This window comes from Labrus bergylta, chromosome 16, assembly GCF_963930695.1.
Source record: "Labrus bergylta chromosome 16, fLabBer1.1, whole genome shotgun sequence".
In the NCBI taxonomy this organism is placed as follows: Eukaryota; Metazoa; Chordata; class Actinopteri; order Labriformes; family Labridae; genus Labrus; species Labrus bergylta.
In genome coordinates this window covers 19,322,169-19,340,078 of record NC_089210.1, presented here as the reverse complement: position 1 = coordinate 19,340,078, position 17,910 = coordinate 19,322,169, and the positions used below count along the sequence as shown (strand labels likewise).

The 17,910-nt window shown below is 40.7% G+C and overlaps 2 long non-coding RNA genes across 2 annotated transcripts; both read right to left on the bottom strand.

Moving 5' to 3' along the window:
• Positions 1 to 3,489: 3,489 nt before the first annotated feature.
• LOC114921532 (uncharacterized) lies at positions 3,490 to 5,082 on the bottom strand. Its single transcript, XR_010668949.1, has 5 exons — positions 4,959 to 5,082; positions 4,584 to 4,820; positions 4,341 to 4,489; positions 4,158 to 4,249; positions 3,490 to 3,629 (listed from the first exon to the last, which is right to left on the bottom strand). It is a non-coding gene; the product is annotated as an uncharacterized lncRNA (long non-coding RNA).
• Positions 5,083 to 6,116: 1,034 nt separating this feature from the next.
• LOC136183128 (uncharacterized) lies at positions 6,117 to 7,089 on the bottom strand. The gene is made up of 4 exons (XR_010668950.1): positions 6,955 to 7,089; positions 6,596 to 6,751; positions 6,341 to 6,516; positions 6,117 to 6,243 (listed from the first exon to the last, which is right to left on the bottom strand). It is a non-coding gene; the product is annotated as an uncharacterized lncRNA (long non-coding RNA).
• Positions 7,090 to 17,910: the final 10,821 nt, after the last annotated feature.

Below are 17,910 nucleotides of genomic sequence, written 5' to 3'. Positions count from 1 at the left end.
TTTCTCGTCTATCTCTTGGAGGCCTTCTAAGGCCGTCTTCATTGCGTCCTGGAGGAGCCATACGGCATATTCATCTGCGTCAATTTCTGCTTCCTCTTCTTCTTCCACCATATAATTTTTGTCATTCTTCTCTTCAGATTCTCTACACATATCCTTGGTCTTGTCTTGGACAGGAGCATCAGTCTGGGTAGAGGAATTGTCTCTAGGTGCTAAAGATGCTGCTTCCACAAGGACAGAGCTCGGGTCTTCTTGCTCAGCAAAGTTTTCCTCTGTATTAGCAAACTCAAAAAGTTCATCCATTTCCAAATGATTGCAAAGGGACGGAGTTGTGTCCATATTAATTATCCCCTGCTTTGTGTCGATCGTTACAACCTCACTGGAGCACATTGAGGTGGATGGAGATGAATCTTTAGGAAGGGGAGAGCTAAATCTCATCTCTCTAACCTCTGCAGAAGGTGGTGTGTTATTTCTAACATGTTCTTCCACCATGACCTCAGGCTTCACAAATGAATCGGTGGAGGACGAAGTTGAAGGAACTTTCTCTTTCTCTGATTCATTTTGCTTCCAAATAAGAAACCTAGCCTTACACTCTGTTTGATTTTCAGCTTCCATGTCGCGGGCTGAAAAATACTCATCAGAATACTCATCCAACCTCCGGCAGTATTCTTCATAGTCTATGCCTTTGGCTTCCCACATGGCTTCTTTCTCGTCTATCTCTTGGAGGCCTTCTAAGGCCGTCTTCATTGCGTCCTGGAGGAGCCATACGGCATATTCATCTGCGTCAATTTCTGCTTCCTCTTCTTCTTCCACCATATAATTTTTGTCATTCTTCTCTTCAGATTCTCTACACATATCCTTGGTCTTGTCTTGGACAGGAGCATCAGTCTGGGTAGAGGAATTGTCTCTAGGTGCTAAAGATGCTGCTTCCACAAGGGCAGAGCTCGGGTCTTCTTGCTCAGCAAAGTTTTCCTCTGTATTAGCAAACTCAAAAAGTTCATCCATTTCCAAATGATTGCAAAGGGACGGAGTTGTGTCCAAATTAATTATCCCCTGCTTTGTGTCGATCGTTACAACCTCACTGGAGCACATTGAGGTGGATGGAGATGAATCTTTAGGAAGGGGAGAGCTAAATCTCATCTCTCTAACCTCTGCAGAAGGTGGTGTGTTATTTCTACTATGTTCTTCCACCATGACCTCAGGCTTCACAATTGAATCGGTGGAGGACGAAGTTGCAGGAACTTTCTCTTTCTCTGATTTATTTTTCCTCCAAATAAGAAACCTAGCCTTACACTTTGTTAGATTTTCAGCTTCCATCTCACGGGCTGAATAATACTCATCATAATACTCATCCAACCTCCGGCAGTATTCTTCATAGTCTATGCCTTCGGCTTCCCACATGGCTTCTTTCTCTTTTATCTCTTGGAGGCCTTCGAAGGCCGTCTTCATTGCATCCTGGATTAGCCATTCGGTATATTCTTCTGGGGTAATTAATGCTTCCTCGTCTTCTTTCACCATATCATTTTTGTCTCTAGGAGCTAAAGATGCTGCTTCCTTTTCCATGTTAGATGGATCCATTGTGCTTTGTTTGAGATTAGACTTTTTCTGTTGAGAGCTTTTTGAAGTTTTCCCCTTCCTTCCTTTCTTTTTGTTTGATTTCATGACTGTTCGCTTTGATGAACTTCTCTGGGTTCAGTTAAAGGGATATAGTTATTCTGATAAATTTGACTGTCTGTTCACAATCTTGATCTGAAAATCCTAAATCTAATTATAAGCGAGTTATGGATTGTTACGTCACACATCAAAGCGTCTACTCAACCCTGTTGACACAATGATGACGTATGTTAGCGATCGTACGCGCCTGCGCAGTTTGGCACCGGAAGTACGGCGAGGTGCGCGAAACTATGCGAGGGGATTTACAACAAAATATTATGATACCTAAACCAGCTGACTTTGTCAAGTTGTAAAACACTTCCAGGTTCGTATGGTATTAGAAACTAGAGAAGTTAAGAGCACAAGTCAGTCATCAGTGGTCATATTTATAAAATGTCAAACAAGAAGTCAGCCGCTCCTTGAGTTTACATGGTGAAGTGAGCCGCCCCTAAATTTCAAGTGCCCACGTATTCTGATCTTTATGGTAAATGCTCCGGACTCCAGAGCGAGCAGGAGGAACAGACAGAGAGAGCGATGAAGTCAAGTGCTAAATGTCTAGGTCTTACCATAAAACTGACTATGAGATACACGTGTATGAAACGGGAGTAAACACAATACTGTTCAGGGAATAGCTTCGGAGGTCGGGGAAGTTAGTGTGAGAATAATACTGCGAGTCTGCGGTAACTTCCGTTTTTCAAAATAAGGTGTTCACAATTAAAAAACAAAACAAAACAGTTTTTTTGGAGAAAACAATAATTATATATATTTTCTTACCTAAGTAAACAGTGATTCTGATATTGCACAGGTACTATGAAGTACTTTTACTGTGTGCTTTCTGAGAAATCCACTGTCAAAGTCCCTTATAAATCACTATAATGAGCCTTTTTTTCTGACTTTGATGTCTTGTAAAAACATTTTCCTCCATAAGTACACAATGATTCTGATATGGTTGGACTTAGTACTTCTTAGACTACATGCACAGGTACTATGAAGTACTTTTACTTACCATGAAACTTAGAATAGCCTTAACAACAACAACAACAACACAAAGCACTGTCAGTAAAATAGTGGTGGTATGAATTTCTATCACGCAAACTACTGGTGTGTATAAGGAATTATACAAACACAAGATTAATAACATACATAATCTTGAGAGTCACGTCTGTTGTATTCATTGTTGTTGTTGATGCTCTGTTTGTTTCTATCCATCTCTTTCTTTCTACATCTCCCTCTATCCCAGTTTACAAGCCCAGCCTAAATATTTAAAGCCTTTGAGCCCAGCGTAGTTTCAGCAGACGTCCGTTCAACATGAGTCCGGTTCTGCTTGCGGTTTCTGACTCCTAAACGCAGTTTTTTTCTTGCCACTGTAACTTCGCTAAATGTTGCTTAGTGCTCACATTTTAGACAGTCGAGCAAAATATAAGAAGGTAAAAACAACTGAATGATATGTAAAAAGCCAAAAATGAGTTTTATTTTGCAGAAATTACACAGAAACTTTATGGACACAAGCAGCCCTTTCCATTCATTCAGACTCAAAATAAAACAACAATTTAAACTTTTGTTTAACGGTTTCACTGAAGACATTTGATTGATTTATAAAGAGTGAAACAGAAGTGCGGATGTATAAATGTGTGTTGTACACATATTCGTCTGCCTGTGTCTTCCCTCTCACATGAAGGGTGTGGGGGTCTCTCAGCAAAGGGAGCTGATCTCGCTCTTGCTGCAGCCCCACTTGCAGCAGGCGTTGGACAGGCCCACCACCACGTCCCGGCCCTTGCGGTCAGCCTTGCGAAGGGCTTCCAGGTTCTCCTCTGTGATGAAAGAACGGGCCTTCCTGCTAAACACGTCCCCCTGGTTGTCTCTGGGTGTGATGCTTAAATCTCTGGTCCCCTGGAGGAGACCCTCCACCACAAAGTTGTGACTCACGCCCTCTGAGGATTCATCCTGACGGGAGCTGAATGGGTCCTCTGAAGAATCTGCTGCACGGAAACAAGAGGAAGCGTCATAAAACATGCAGGCTTCTCTAATACAGGGGAAACAGTTTAATCATTTTCTGTATAAAATCAAATGTAGAAATGATGGAGCATGTGAGTGACACAAGCCGGAGGGACATGGGTAAGTTTACTGAATTATGTCCTGAAGTTGTACATTCATTTTATAGTATATAGTACAGTATAGTACCTGCCCAGTGTTTCCGAGTGCATACATAACAATAATAATAATAATAATAGAATGTTCATAAGATCAGGGTATTAGATTTGTTTATTCAAATATAACATAAATAAATATAAATAATAAATCCAAATAATAGCATAACATGTTTCCCCTTTGGCATCTTACTACAGACTGTGACAGCCTGACAGAAAGCCAGTTGTGCCTTACTTTCAAATTATATACAGAGCGCTCATTTGACTGCTCCACAGCCTACTTGTTGCAAAGTTTGCAAGATGTGTTTGAACATTTTATTTTATGGGGCTTTCTGAAAAAATATTCCAATGCCCTATTACATGAGAAGGCCTCAGGATGGGGTCCGTTTATGGAGATCCTCAGGCAGGCAGCCAGGTGTTCACCTTGAAGCTGGTTTCAGGTCTGTTTTCACCTGAGGATAAAGCAAAGAAAATACCACAAACTGCACTAATATGAAGAAAATGCATGATTATTTGTTGTCCTGTTCAAGGTCATGCTCTTACCCTGTTCACCGTTGAGAAATCACGTTGTAATTGACACAGGAAACGGGTAAAACAAGTGCAATGCCTGCAAGGAGGCTCAGACAGGGGTAGAGGTTGGTCCACTCATCAAACTCGCTTGCCAGCAGACTCATGATCTCCTGGTTATTGTTCTTGAAACAACATTTGGTTTACCAAGGCATTAGTCTATGTGTGTGTATTGTGAACTGTAGTTGATTGTAGTCAGAATCAGCTTAATTGACCCACCGTGAATGCCCCAGGAAGGACATGATTTTTGAACGAGGACCACTCCTGCAGGACCTCATTCTCATGTTCAGGGCAACATTTCCTGCGAGTCCGCAGATGAGAGATGTTGATTGTATCATCTTGTAGAGTGGTTGATTGCGGTGCGGGTCCCAAGATACTGAAGGCCCCAAGAATGTCCAGATCATGAAACCTCCTCTCCAGGTGTGTTTCCAGGCCAGTTATGTAAGGGTGGATGACCTACAATGAATAAATCAACATATTTTTAGAAAGAGCCTACACCCACTGTTACCTCCGTCATTAAGGGCCAGGCCATAGTCTATTCAGGAGTATAAATTCCATTTTCTCTCATTCATAGTTTCAAAATTGGACATTTACCTCTCGCTGGGTTCTGGCTCACTGCTCCTCCCTCAGCGCTTCATGACATCTCGCCCTCTCCTATTCCTCTCCTCCTCGTGCTGGCTCCGAGTCCTTGGGGATCATCGAGGTCCTGATGGAGGCGAGGCAGGCATGATCCAGGGAGTGGAGTCTGTCCAGCCAGAGACTGAATTGTGACAGGAACCTATATATAAAAAAGAAAAGATGCTGTTAAGTATTGGTCAGACCTGCAAACAACCCTCATTTCAATGTGTGAAATCAAACAGATTTGAATAAATAGATGATAATATAGATAATAAACACATTAAGCTTACCTGCTCCTTGATTTGTAAAAAGTTGACATTTGCTTTTTGAAAGATTTTGGACAGACATGCGAGGTGGGGCAAAACATCAGCCTGGAGGTAAACTGCTGCCGCTTTATCTGTATGTAGCACAGAATGTGTAGGGTCCCTTTGCCACTGGACATCTTCTCATCTCTGCCTCCTCTGCCAAGGCTCCAAGGAATGCACTCAAGTTCCTCAGTAGGGTCTCGATGACCCTGTGCTGAAAGAGCCAGCTTGTATCCTTCACTTCCTGAAAATGTTGCAATAAAGGACAGAATGATTAGTTATGAATAGACAGAAGATAACTACAATGGTATCAAATAACTATTACCTTTATTTTCAGATCACTGACACCCAGGGTAGCCGATGCTGCCCCGAGTGTTGCAGTACGATTTGCACTGTTTCTGAAAAATAAATGAAGTTCTTAAAGGTGGTCCCTATTCACCCCCATTGAATAGGGACCCCATTCACACGCCGCCAAAATGTATATAAAATCAATGAGTGACAAGCATGGGATACAACAGACAAAACAAGCTCACATAGGCATTAAATATTTACCTGTCATCACGGCTGCCCCCTCAGTCCCAAGTCCATAGAGTTTCTCTGTTGGGAGGCCCTTCCTCAAGATTACATCCTTGATGGCTGTCACAACACAGAGTCTGCTTTGCCATCGTCAATAGAGACCAAGTCCAGGAATTGACTCAACACATGTCCCTCTTTATCCAGGTATCTGAGAGAAAGCAAAGGCAAGTATTTAGTATTAAAAGTTCATTCGGACCAAGGATGTATGCAATTCTAAAATCAGACAAAATAAATGGTCCTATAGCAGACATGCAAATGAAGCAGTCTGGACATAGAGACATCAGTGCTAGCCTGGAAGTCGGCTCCTCGATGACTCCTGCTAAGATCTCAAGCATTCCGTCAATGATACGATGAGATCTATAATTATTCCTCTGGTCAATCTGACGTTGGGAAAAGTAAAATATAAAATACTTAAAAAATGTATTCATTAATGTTAAGATTGAATTAAATTTGAAATTATGGCTAGGGGACCTTTACCTTTAATCTCTTGAAATAGTTACATCCTAGAAGCTCAGCCAGGCTCAACAGCTTTGGGTAGTTTGTGTGGGGGGCCAGTTACTTTTTTATGAGCCAGTAAAGGCCCTTGAACCCACCAATGATTGCCTCGTGCTCTAAAACAACAGTTGGCTCAGAGGAATCCATCATTGAGATGCCTGTAAATGACAAAGTTAATAAAAATGGATTTGAATATACTGAAGTTATTACAAAACGGCTGTTGAAATCAGAACCCACCAGATGAAACAAGAGGCCTGACATCTGATGCTCTCCTGGTGGTGCTTCAGTGACGTGCCGTTCCAAGTAATCTTTTCTGTATACAGTCACTCCGACCTCAAGAAAAGCTCTCTTTGCCCTGCCTTTCTTATTTGCAGCACAGTCAACAAAACATCCCTAAAAAGTAAAGCAATCATTGATCAAATTAGCTAAATATCCACAGATATACCTGTTAATTTATTCTTTTTTTGTGATTGAATTATGCACAACACAATAAGATCACATATAATAACAAGTAGCTAAGGAAATAAGAAAGAAAATGGGGGGAAAAAAAGATTATTCATGATAGAACAAATTATGCAGGTAAAAATGTAACTTACCATGCTGTGTGTGGTACAGCCAAGTTTTTGAGGCATTCTCAGCCACTCTGGATCAGTGCCTCTGTGCTTGATGTCCTGTCTACAAAGCACAGAAGAATAGAAATGAGGCCTATTTCTAAGGAAATGTGCTTTTCTGACCTGACCTGCTTCTGCATCTGTGTTTGCTGTTGTCCTCCTCTCCTATTTCTCTCTCTCCATTACCCACATCCTATCCCATCCTGACTCTCCCTAGCAGTGCTTTTAGCTCTCGCAGCAATGTGTACTGTGTAACTATATTAATAACCATATTAATTTTCACTGAACTCATTTACAGAATATAGCAGTAGAAATATAAAATATAAATAACATATGGAATGAAAATAAGATATAAAGCACATAGATATAAAGTATAAGAAATAGTTTGAAGAATACAGCCATGTACTGAGCTCATGTTAATAATAAATGAGTTACTGTATGTTCTGTACTAAAGCACAGAGAGTTGGGACCTGTTAATGATTTAAATAATTCAGGTTATATTTGTTTCATGTTAAGATGAAGTACTATCCACAATAAGCTGCTTAATTTTTCCTCACCCAAAATCTGAGATCATTTGATGTGGAATATCATTGTGTGAGTGAGTGAGAGAGCTGAAAATAGAATGATTACAATAAGGTTTATCTTCTTAACTTTGAATAGATGTTGATTACCTGAATACTGGACCTTTGTTGTCTGGGTAGTACACTGTTGAATTTATAAATGTAATCTTACACACAGATGAATACAGAAAAATAGATGAGAACAAAAAAAATGATTTAATGAATAACTGATATTTTCTCTCTTTCTTTGCCATCCTGAAGACCCCTCACTAAAAGTCCATGTTCTCCTGGATCCGTGTCACATGTTCGAGCTTCTTCAGAATGACATTTCAACAGTTGAAGTTCTGGTGAGAGAAGATCGCCAGCAGATAAGACAGCAGTACATCAAGGAGCTCCACAAGCTTCAGGAGGAGGAGGAGGGTTTGCACCTTGGAAGACTGTATTCATGCTTCAGCTGTTCAAATAAAAATAGATCTCCTCCAAACAACTTGCAATCAAACCATTTTCTTCCCATTTTAAAACCCTTTGTCCAGTTTAGATGGGAGAAGTTGATATTATGTGATATTGATCTGGGAAGACTACATTTCTAAATCATTTTTAACTGTGCTTTTATTCACAAGTTATTGATCTTATTTACTCTCCATGTATATTGATTTAAGAATGGGGCTGTGTTTAAGGTCATCATTTTGCAATGACTCTGTTCCATCCCATTTTAAGAAATGAACTGCATTAGTATTTATCAAAAGAATAAAAAGTTGTGTAAAAGTAGACTTCCTTCCCTAAGCTATTGAGTTGAGCATTAATGCACATTTTAGTCTTGTCATTTCAAATCTGAAATGTATACTCATAAGTAGACATAAAGGAGTGCATTTATATAGAAATATTTATTTAATCTGAAAAACAACATTAAAAAAAGTCTGTTTTTATAGCAGAGATTAACATGTTTACAGCTTGGTACAAAACAAACAAATAGGTGTGATTAGCTCATGTCTCGATCGACACACACTGTACGGGGGGTGAATGTTTTGATGACTCATCAGTTTTGATTTGATGAAGGATAAGAGTTATTCACAATAAGGCGTGTAGCTGACCAGCTTGACAGGCGGGCGCGGTGTAACGGTTTGTCAAGAGGCTTAAAACACGTCTCAGCTCTCAGTCTGTGGGTGTCATCACTCAGGCCATCCGGGGGAGACCTCCCTCACAGCGAGCTGTTGAAGAGAAGCAACCGAAGTCCACCCCAGAAGAACCAACAAATACAGATGTTGTTGAAGCTCAGGTTTCTTCCTCTGTCTCTGCAGCTCTCTGGGCACCTCGACGGACCAGTCACCAATAATCCACACTGTGTCTATAGGAGAAATACAAAGGTGTTCAATTAATGCCTCAGACAAGACAAAATGTACAGTTAACTACATGTGACAGTTCAGGGTGTTTTTTTTGTTATTAGCCACATCTGCAGGAATAATATTGAACAAGGTAGCTGCAGCTCATCATAATAGATGCCAGTCTTAGACACTATTTTTTCTAATACTTAAATTTTTTGGTGTGAAGCTGACACTGTCCACAGACTCCATGACTTCACGGGGTTCAATAGAAAACAAATGTCTTATAATAAATGACAAAGGGTTTTTAATTGAGGATATGCTGGCAGAGGTAGGGGCATCACTGATCATCCCCCCACTAAAAACCGCCCCTCAGCTCAGCACATCAGACACTGGAAAAACTCAAGCTATTGCCTGCCTGAGAGTGTTGGTGGAGAGGATAATACGACGTGTCAAGGAATACCATATCTGGGATGGGGTTGTTCCTCTCTCCTTGGCCGGCTCCATCAACCAACTATGGGCAGTTTGCTGCCTGTTGACGAACTACCAAGGCCCCCTGGACATCAAAGGTGACAAGCCTGTCTAGCTGGTTGGATTTAGCACATTCCCCAGTTATTAATGACAATTAATCAAATGTAATGTATACATGAATTGTATATCTGTAATGTATATTATTTTGTTTATATGTTATTTACATTACAAATCAAGAGATTAACACATGAATTGTATATATGTGATGTTCATTATTTTGTGTATGATATGTTACTTATTTACATTACAAAGTCAAGAGATTAACATTTGAATAAAAAAGAAGTAAACACAGACCCTCACATCACATATTCCTCATTTTTATCTAAAATGGGATCACAGCATGTCAAGTAGAATAACTATTTAGTGCAGCATAAAAAACAGAACTGTAGTCAGTTACACAAATACATTTTAGTTTTAATTCATTAAAAGGCACATGTAAACATTTCATTTAACATTAATTAAACAGTCTTATTTACAAGGTTATGATTTTTCACTCAACAATTCATAAACTGCATTGATAGCACATACAGTACTCAATGTTTGGACTTGAGAAACACATCCATATAGATGTTGTAATAGAACATGTCAAGCTGCTGCCTCATTGAACGAATGGTGTCTTCATCCCTCCAGACCCTCTGAACTGTGAGATCTGTGTGTGTGCGTGTCAGTTACAAAGTCACACCACTCCAGTCCGCTGATGGCAAGTTGGCCCTGAACCTGCCAGTAATATTTATGACCCTTTTTAAGTGTGGCCTGACCTCTGACTGGTGTTAGGTGCTTAACCTCAGCAACAGAATCGGTACTGCAGCATTTCACTTCCACCAGTCCAAATGGTGGAGTTTCAGTCGGGTCAAAAACTTTGCCATCTGGGCTGACACCAAGGTGAGGTGCATCAGGGTGCACAATGAAGACAAATTAAACAAATCAGAAAACTGTTTTATTATGTCAGGCTCCTGCTTCAGACCCCTTTTCATTGCCAGGGTCTGTGGCGCTCCTTTAAGAATATGCGCTGCCAGGGCTTTTGCTGAGAACTCACCACGTACATGACATGCCTCCCTGAACCTGCTGGCAGTCACTCTTGGCTTTCGTACTGAGACCCACAGCGGGCTGACAGACTGTTGCCTGGTCTCAGCTTCTATGGCAGCAGAGAGTTCGTGAGACACCTTTAGGCTCTCAAGGTGGTAATGCTGCTCATAGTCAGCAGTAAACTCAAAGTCAGCTAGAAACCTGTAGCCTTCAACAGGCAGCAGAGGGAATTCTGGGGCATTTGGATGTTTCATTATTTCCCTAGTAGCCTCTAAGGGGCACTGGTATGATAGAACTGATCCGAAGGGCACAAGACCAAATTTGGACTCCACCATGGTGAGTTCCTCAAGTCCATGAAGAATCTTACAGATCCCCAGCTGTGGCTAAATGTCTTTCAATTTCTCTCCAACAGACATCACACCCGGGTCAGGAAGGGGCCCCACCACACAAGATTATATGAGGATTCATCAGTTATATTTTGTGTGTTTTTAATAGAACTGCCAACTGCAATTGTTTGCACACCTCTGCTGGAGACTCTGCTCTTCCTCTTCCTCCCATCAAGGTCCTGACCACCTCCCCCCCCTCTCTCAGCTCCTCATCAGCAGCTTCAAAGGACAGCCCACCCTCACCCTCACCCCGCTCACTGTCCCACTCTCACTCTTACTACCAGCCAGGTACAAAGAGAACTCTCCAGACTCCACATCAGAAAAGCCAGTGGACCAGACAACATCAGTCCCAGGATCCTCAAGGTGTGTGCGTATATACATAGATATATATACATATATACTGTACATTCTATATATTTATTATTATACTAGTCTATATTATAAAACATTTCATTATATTACACTATATTGTTCATATTGCACTATATTATACCATTTATTTATCATACCAAGTCACTTTAATCATCACTTGTCACTTTATCTTGTCATTCTCTTCAAATACTGTTTCAATTCTCAATTCCCCCCAGTTAACTTCAACATTCATTTTTGTACTGTATATACCCCCTGTTTTTATTTTTTATTTTTATTTTTATTTATCTCATCTATTCTGTTTAATGTGTATTTGAGCTTTCTTGTCTGTGCTGCTGTAACGCCCGAATTTCCCCTCTGGGGATCAATAAAGTATTATCCTATCCTATCCTATCCTAGATGTTTAGAATAACATTCATATGGTTGACTCACCTGAATATGCTGCATACAAGGTGGATTTTACACCTGATTTGACACCAACTTCAATTTTGGTTTCCGAACCACCATCTCATCCACTGACTCTGGCTGGATCCCCTGTTAAATGGCAACAAAGACATTTCAATTAATATAATATACAGGAAAAGATTAAAAGTTCCATTACAAAAGTTAAATTGTAGTAAGACACCAAATTGGGAGACAGTATATTGTTAGGGTTAAAATGTTTTGATTTCTTTTGACAGAAACAGAAGACATTGTGTAGTAGCCTACATCAGAATGGTGGGTGGCATAGATCAACTCTGAAAAAACAGTCAACCTAAGATAACTTGCAAATAATCACTTTTTCCATGTCATTTTCTGGTTCAAGTCAATTACTTTATTTATTCTTTTTCAAATTGGATTTTTTTTTATAGTCGAATTAAGAATTCGTGTTAGGGGAACCGGAGCACCCGGAGTAAACCTAAATAAGAGAGACAAGGATTAAAAGGTAGAAAAGGGAAAGCTAGGGTCTAATATTAATTACTTTTCAATAAGTTGTGCAGTTGTTGTGCACTATTTATAATTTCAACAATCAACTTTATCAGCTTCAGTTTTTATAGAACTGAGGGAATAAGGTGATAAAGTGAAAGGTTTGGGGAGGGGGTGGAGCTAAAGGGGGAGATAAAAGGGGAGAAAATGAACGGTTGGTGAGGTATAGAGGGGGGGCTATTCCAAGACTTCGCAGTCACAGCAACAGAGGAATCGCCATGGAGTATTTTTCTCCTCCTTCTTCTTGCCCTTATTTGACTTGACTCCAACTTGCTGCACTTTATTCATCCTCAGTTTCTTAAACCAGCTCCACCTATTTGACTTGACTCTGACTTGTTCGTCAGAAGTTGGCTGCACATTATTCTTTTTCTGTTTGAAGAAAATGCTCCACCACTTTGACTTCTTCTCTGCTTCTTGCTCAACAAAGTTTTCCTCTGTATTAGCAAACTCATAAAGTTCATCCATTTCCAAATGATTGCAAAGGGACGGAGTTGTGTCCATATTAATTATCCCCTGCTTTGTGTCGATCTTTTCATTGCTCCGCCACTTGACTGACTTCTTCTCTGGGACTTCACTTTTGATATCTGCATTTCTGTGGCTCCTTGAAGTGTCAATTTGTTTGCAAAGGCTTTTGAGAACATCTTTCAATGTCCTTATGACACCTTTGAACACCCCTCTGCATGCTCTGCAGTTTGGGCACTTGGCACAGGTACCAGCATGGACAACAAAGGGTTGTTTTAAATCTTTCATAGCCTTTAAGATAATGGAGTCATCGCCATTGGTGAACATATTGAGGAAAGCCTCTGCAAATGTGGGAGTAACTCTGATCGATGCGTCAGCACCAACCACTTCCCAGAAAGCCTCGCTGAAGGAGCCTTTTAAATTCTGTTCCATTTTTTCATTGTAGATTTTACTGGCCCTTCTATGACCTAAACCTAAGTTCAACTCGTTGCAAACGATATCATGAAAATACAGTGGAGCGACTGTCTCTACGGAAAATCTCAGCACATCTGCATACATGCTGGTCAGCTTCTTTTTCCCGTCCATGTCCAATATGCCTCTGCTTAAATCATTTTTTTGCCTCTTAGTAAGGCTGTCAAAGAATGACTTGAATATAATACAAAAGCTATTTTTCAGTAGCATTACTTTCTCAGCAAAGTGTTCCTCTTCATCATCCATTTCCAAATGATTGCAAAGGGACGGAGTTGTGTCCATATTAATTATCCCCTGCTCTGTGTCGATCTTTTCATTGCTCCGCCACTTGACTGACTTCTTCTCTGGGACTTCACTTTTGATATCTGCATTTCTGTGGCTCCTTGAAGTGTCAATTTGTTTGCAAAGGCTTTTGAGAACATCTTTCAATGTCCTTATGACACCTTTGAACACCCCTCTGCATGCTCTGCAGTTTGGGCACTTGGCACAGGTACCAGAATGGACAACAAAGGGTTGTTTTAAATCTTTCATAGCCTTTAAGATAATGGAGTCATCGTCATTGGTGAACATATTGAGGAAAGCCTCTGCAAATGTGGGAGTAACTCTGATCGATGCGTCAGCACCAACCACTTCCCAGAAAGCCTCGCTGAAGGAGCCTTTTAAATTCTGTTCCATTTTTTCATTGTAGATTTTACTGGCCCTTCTATGACCTAAACCTAAGTTCAACTCGTTGCAAACGATATCATGAAAATACAGTGGAGCGACTGTCTCTACGGAAAATCTCAGCACATCTGCATACATGCTGGTCAGCTTCTTCTTCCCCTCCATGTCCAATATGCCTCTGCTTAAATCATTTTTTTGCCTCTTAGTAAGGCTGTCAAAGAATGACTTGAATATAATACAAAAGCTATTTTTCAGTAGCATTACTTTCTCAGCAAAGTGTTCCTCTTCATCATCCATTTCCAAATGATTGCAAAGGGACGGAATTGTGTCCATATTAATTATCCCCTGCTTTGTGTCGATCGTTACAACCTCACTGGAGCACATTGAGGTGGATGGAGATGAATCTTTAGGAAGGGGAGAGCTAAATCTCATCTCTCTAACCTCTGCAGAAGGTGGTGTGTTATTTCTAACATGTTCTTCCACCATGACCTCAGGCTTCACAAATGAATCGGTGGAGGACGAAGTTGAAGGAACTTTCTCTTTCTCTGATTCATTTTGCTTCCAAATAAGAAACCTAGCCTTACACTCTGTTTGATTTTCAGCTTCCATGTCGCGGGCTGAAAAATACTCATCAGAATACTCATCCAACCTCCGGCAGTATTCTTCATAGTCTATGCCTTTGGCTTCCCACATGGCTTCTTTCTCATCTATCTCTTGGAGGCCTTCTAAGGCCGTCTTCATTGCGTCCTGGAGGAGCCATACGGCATATTCATCTGCGTCAATTTCTGCTTCCTCTTCTTCTTCCACCATATAATTTTTGTCATTCTTCTCTTCAGATTCTCTACACATATCCTTGGTCTTGTCTTGGACAGGAGCATCAGTCTGGGTAGAGGAATTGTCTCTAGGTGCTAAAGATGCTGCTTCCACAAGGACAGAGCTCGGGTCTTCTTGCTCAGCAAAGTTTTCCTCTGTATTAGCAAACTCAAAAAGTTCATCCATTTCCAAATGATTGCAAAGGGACGGAGTTGTGTCCATATTAATTATCCCCTGCTTTGTGTCGATCGTTACAACCTCACTGGAGCACATTGAGGTGGATGGAGATGAATCTTTAGGAAGGGGAGAGCTAAATCTCATCTCTCTAACCTCTGCAGAAGGTGGTGTGTTATTTCTAACATGTTCTTCCACCATGACCTCAGGCTTCACAAATGAATCGGTGGAGGACGAAGTTGAAGGAACTTTCTCTTTCTCTGATTCATTTTGCTTCCAAATAAGAAACCTAGCCTTACACTCTGTTTGATTTTCAGCTTCCATGTCGCGGGCTGAAAAATACTCATCAGAATACTCATCCAACCTCCGGCAGTATTCTTCATAGTCTATGCCTTTGGCTTCCCACATGGCTTCTTTCTCGTCTATCTCTTGGAGGCCTTCTAAGGCCGTCTTCATTGCGTCCTGGAGGAGCCATACGGCATATTCATCTGCGTCAATTTCTGCTTCCTCTTCTTCTTCCACCATATAATTTTTGTCATTCTTCTCTTCAGATTCTCTACACATATCCTTGGTCTTGTCTTGGACAGGAGCATCAGTCTGGGTAGAGGAATTGTCTCTAGGTGCTAAAGATGCTGCTTCCACAAGGGCAGAGCTCGGGTCTTCTTGCTCAGCAAAGTTTTCCTCTGTATTAGCAAACTCAAAAAGTTCATCCATTTCCAAATGATTGCAAAGGGACGGAGTTGTGTCCAAATTAATTATCCCCTGCTTTGTGTCGATCGTTACAACCTCACTGGAGCACATTGAGGTGGATGGAGATGAATCTTTAGGAAGGGGAGAGCTAAATCTCATCTCTCTAACCTCTGCAGAAGGTGGTGTGTTATTTCTACTATGTTCTTCCACCATGACCTCAGGCTTCACAATTGAATCGGTGGAGGACGAAGTTGCAGGAACTTTCTCTTTCTCTGATTTATTTTTCCTCCAAATAAGAAACCTAGCCTTACACTTTGTTAGATTTTCAGCTTCCATCTCACGGGCTGAATAATACTCATCATAATACTCATCCAACCTCCGGCAGTATTCTTCATAGTCTATGCCTTCGGCTTCCCACATGGCTTCTTTCTCTTTTATCTCTTGGAGGCCTTCGAAGGCCGTCTTCATTGCATCCTGGATTAGCCATTCGGTATATTCTTCTGGGGTAATTAATGCTTCCTCGTCTTCTTTCACCATATCATTTTTGTCTCTAGGAGCTAAAGATGCTGCTTCCTTTTCCATGTTAGATGGATCCATTGTGCTTTGTTTGAGATTAGACTTTTTCTGTTGAGAGCTTTTTGAAGTTTTCCCCTTCCTTCCTTTCTTTTTGTTTGATTTCATGACTGTTCGCTTTGATGAACTTCTCTGGGTTCAGTTAAAGGGATATAGTTATTCTGATAAATTTGACTGTCTGTTCACAATCTTGATCTGAAAATCCTAAATCTAATTATAAGCGAGTTATGGATTGTTACGTCACACATCAAAGCGTCTACTCAACCCTGTTGACACAATGATGACGTATGTTAGCGATCGTACGCGCCTGCGCAGTTTGGCACCGGAAGTACGGCGAGGTGCGCGAAACTATGCGAGGGGATTTACAACAAAATATTATGATACCTAAACCAGCTGACTTTGTCAAGTTGTAAAACACTTCCAGGTTCGTATGGTATTAGAAACTAGAGAAGTTAAGAGCACAAGTCAGTCATCAGTGGTCATATTTATAAAATGTCAAACAAGAAGTCAGCCGCTCCTTGAGTTTACATGGTGAAGTGAGCCGCCCCTAAATTTCAAGTGCCCACGTATTCTGATCTTTATGGTAAATGCTCCGGACTCCAGAGCGAGCAGGAGGAACAGACAGAGAGAGCGATGAAGTCAAGTGCTAAATGTCTAGGTCTTACCATAAAACTGACTATGAGATACACGTGTATGAAACGGGAGTAAACACAATACTGTTCAGGGAATAGCTTCGGAGGTCGGGGAAGTTAGTGTGAGAATAATACTGCGAGTCTGCGGTAACTTCCGTTTTTCAAAATAAGGTGTTCACAATTAAAAAACAAAACAAAACAGTTTTTTTGGAGAAAACAATAATTATATATATTTTCTTACCTAAGTAAACAGTGATTCTGATATTGCACAGGTACTATGAAGTACTTTTACTGTGTGCTTTCTGAGAAATCCACTGTCAAAGTCCCTTATAAATCACTATAATGAGCCTTTTTTTCTGACTTTGATGTCTTGTAAAAACATTTTCCTCCATAAGTACACAATGATTCTGATATGGTTGGACTTAGTACTTCTTAGACTACATGCACAGGTACTATGAAGTACTTTTACTTACCATGAAACTTAGAATAGCCTTAACAACAACAACAACAACACAAAGCACTGTCAGTAAAATAGTGGTGGTATGAATTTCTATCACGCAAACTACTGGTGTGTATAAGGAATTATACAAACACAAGATTAATAACATACATAATCTTGAGAGTCACGTCTGTTGTATTCATTGTTGTTGTTGATGCTCTGTTTGTTTCTATCCATCTCTTTCTTTCTACATCTCCCTCTATCCCAGTTTACAAGCCCAGCCTAAATATTTAAAGCCTTTGAGCCCAGCGTAGTTTCAGCAGACGTCCGTTCAACATGAGTCCGGTTCTGCTTGCGGTTTCTGACTCCTAAACGCAGTTTTTTTCTTGCCACTGTAACTTCGCTAAATGTTGCTTAGTGCTCACATTTTAGACAGTCGAGCAAAATATAAGAAGGTAAAAACAACTGAATGATATGTAAAAAGCCAAAAATGAGTTTTATTTTGCAGAAATTACACAGAAACTTTATGGACACAAGCAGCCCTTTCCATTCATTCAGACTCAAAATAAAACAACAATTTAAACTTTTGTTTAACGGTTTCACTGAAGACATTTGATTGATTTATAAAGAGTGAAACAGAAGTGCGGATGTATAAATGTGTGTTGTACACATATTCGTCTGCCTGTGTCTTCCCTCTCACATGAAGGGTGTGGGGGTCTCTCAGCAAAGGGAGCTGATCTCGCTCTTGCTGCAGCCCCACTTGCAGCAGGCGTTGGACAGGCCCACCACCACGTCCCGGCCCTTGCGGTCAGCCTTGCGAAGGGCTTCCAGGTTCTCCTCTGTGATGAAAGAACGGGCCTTCCTGCT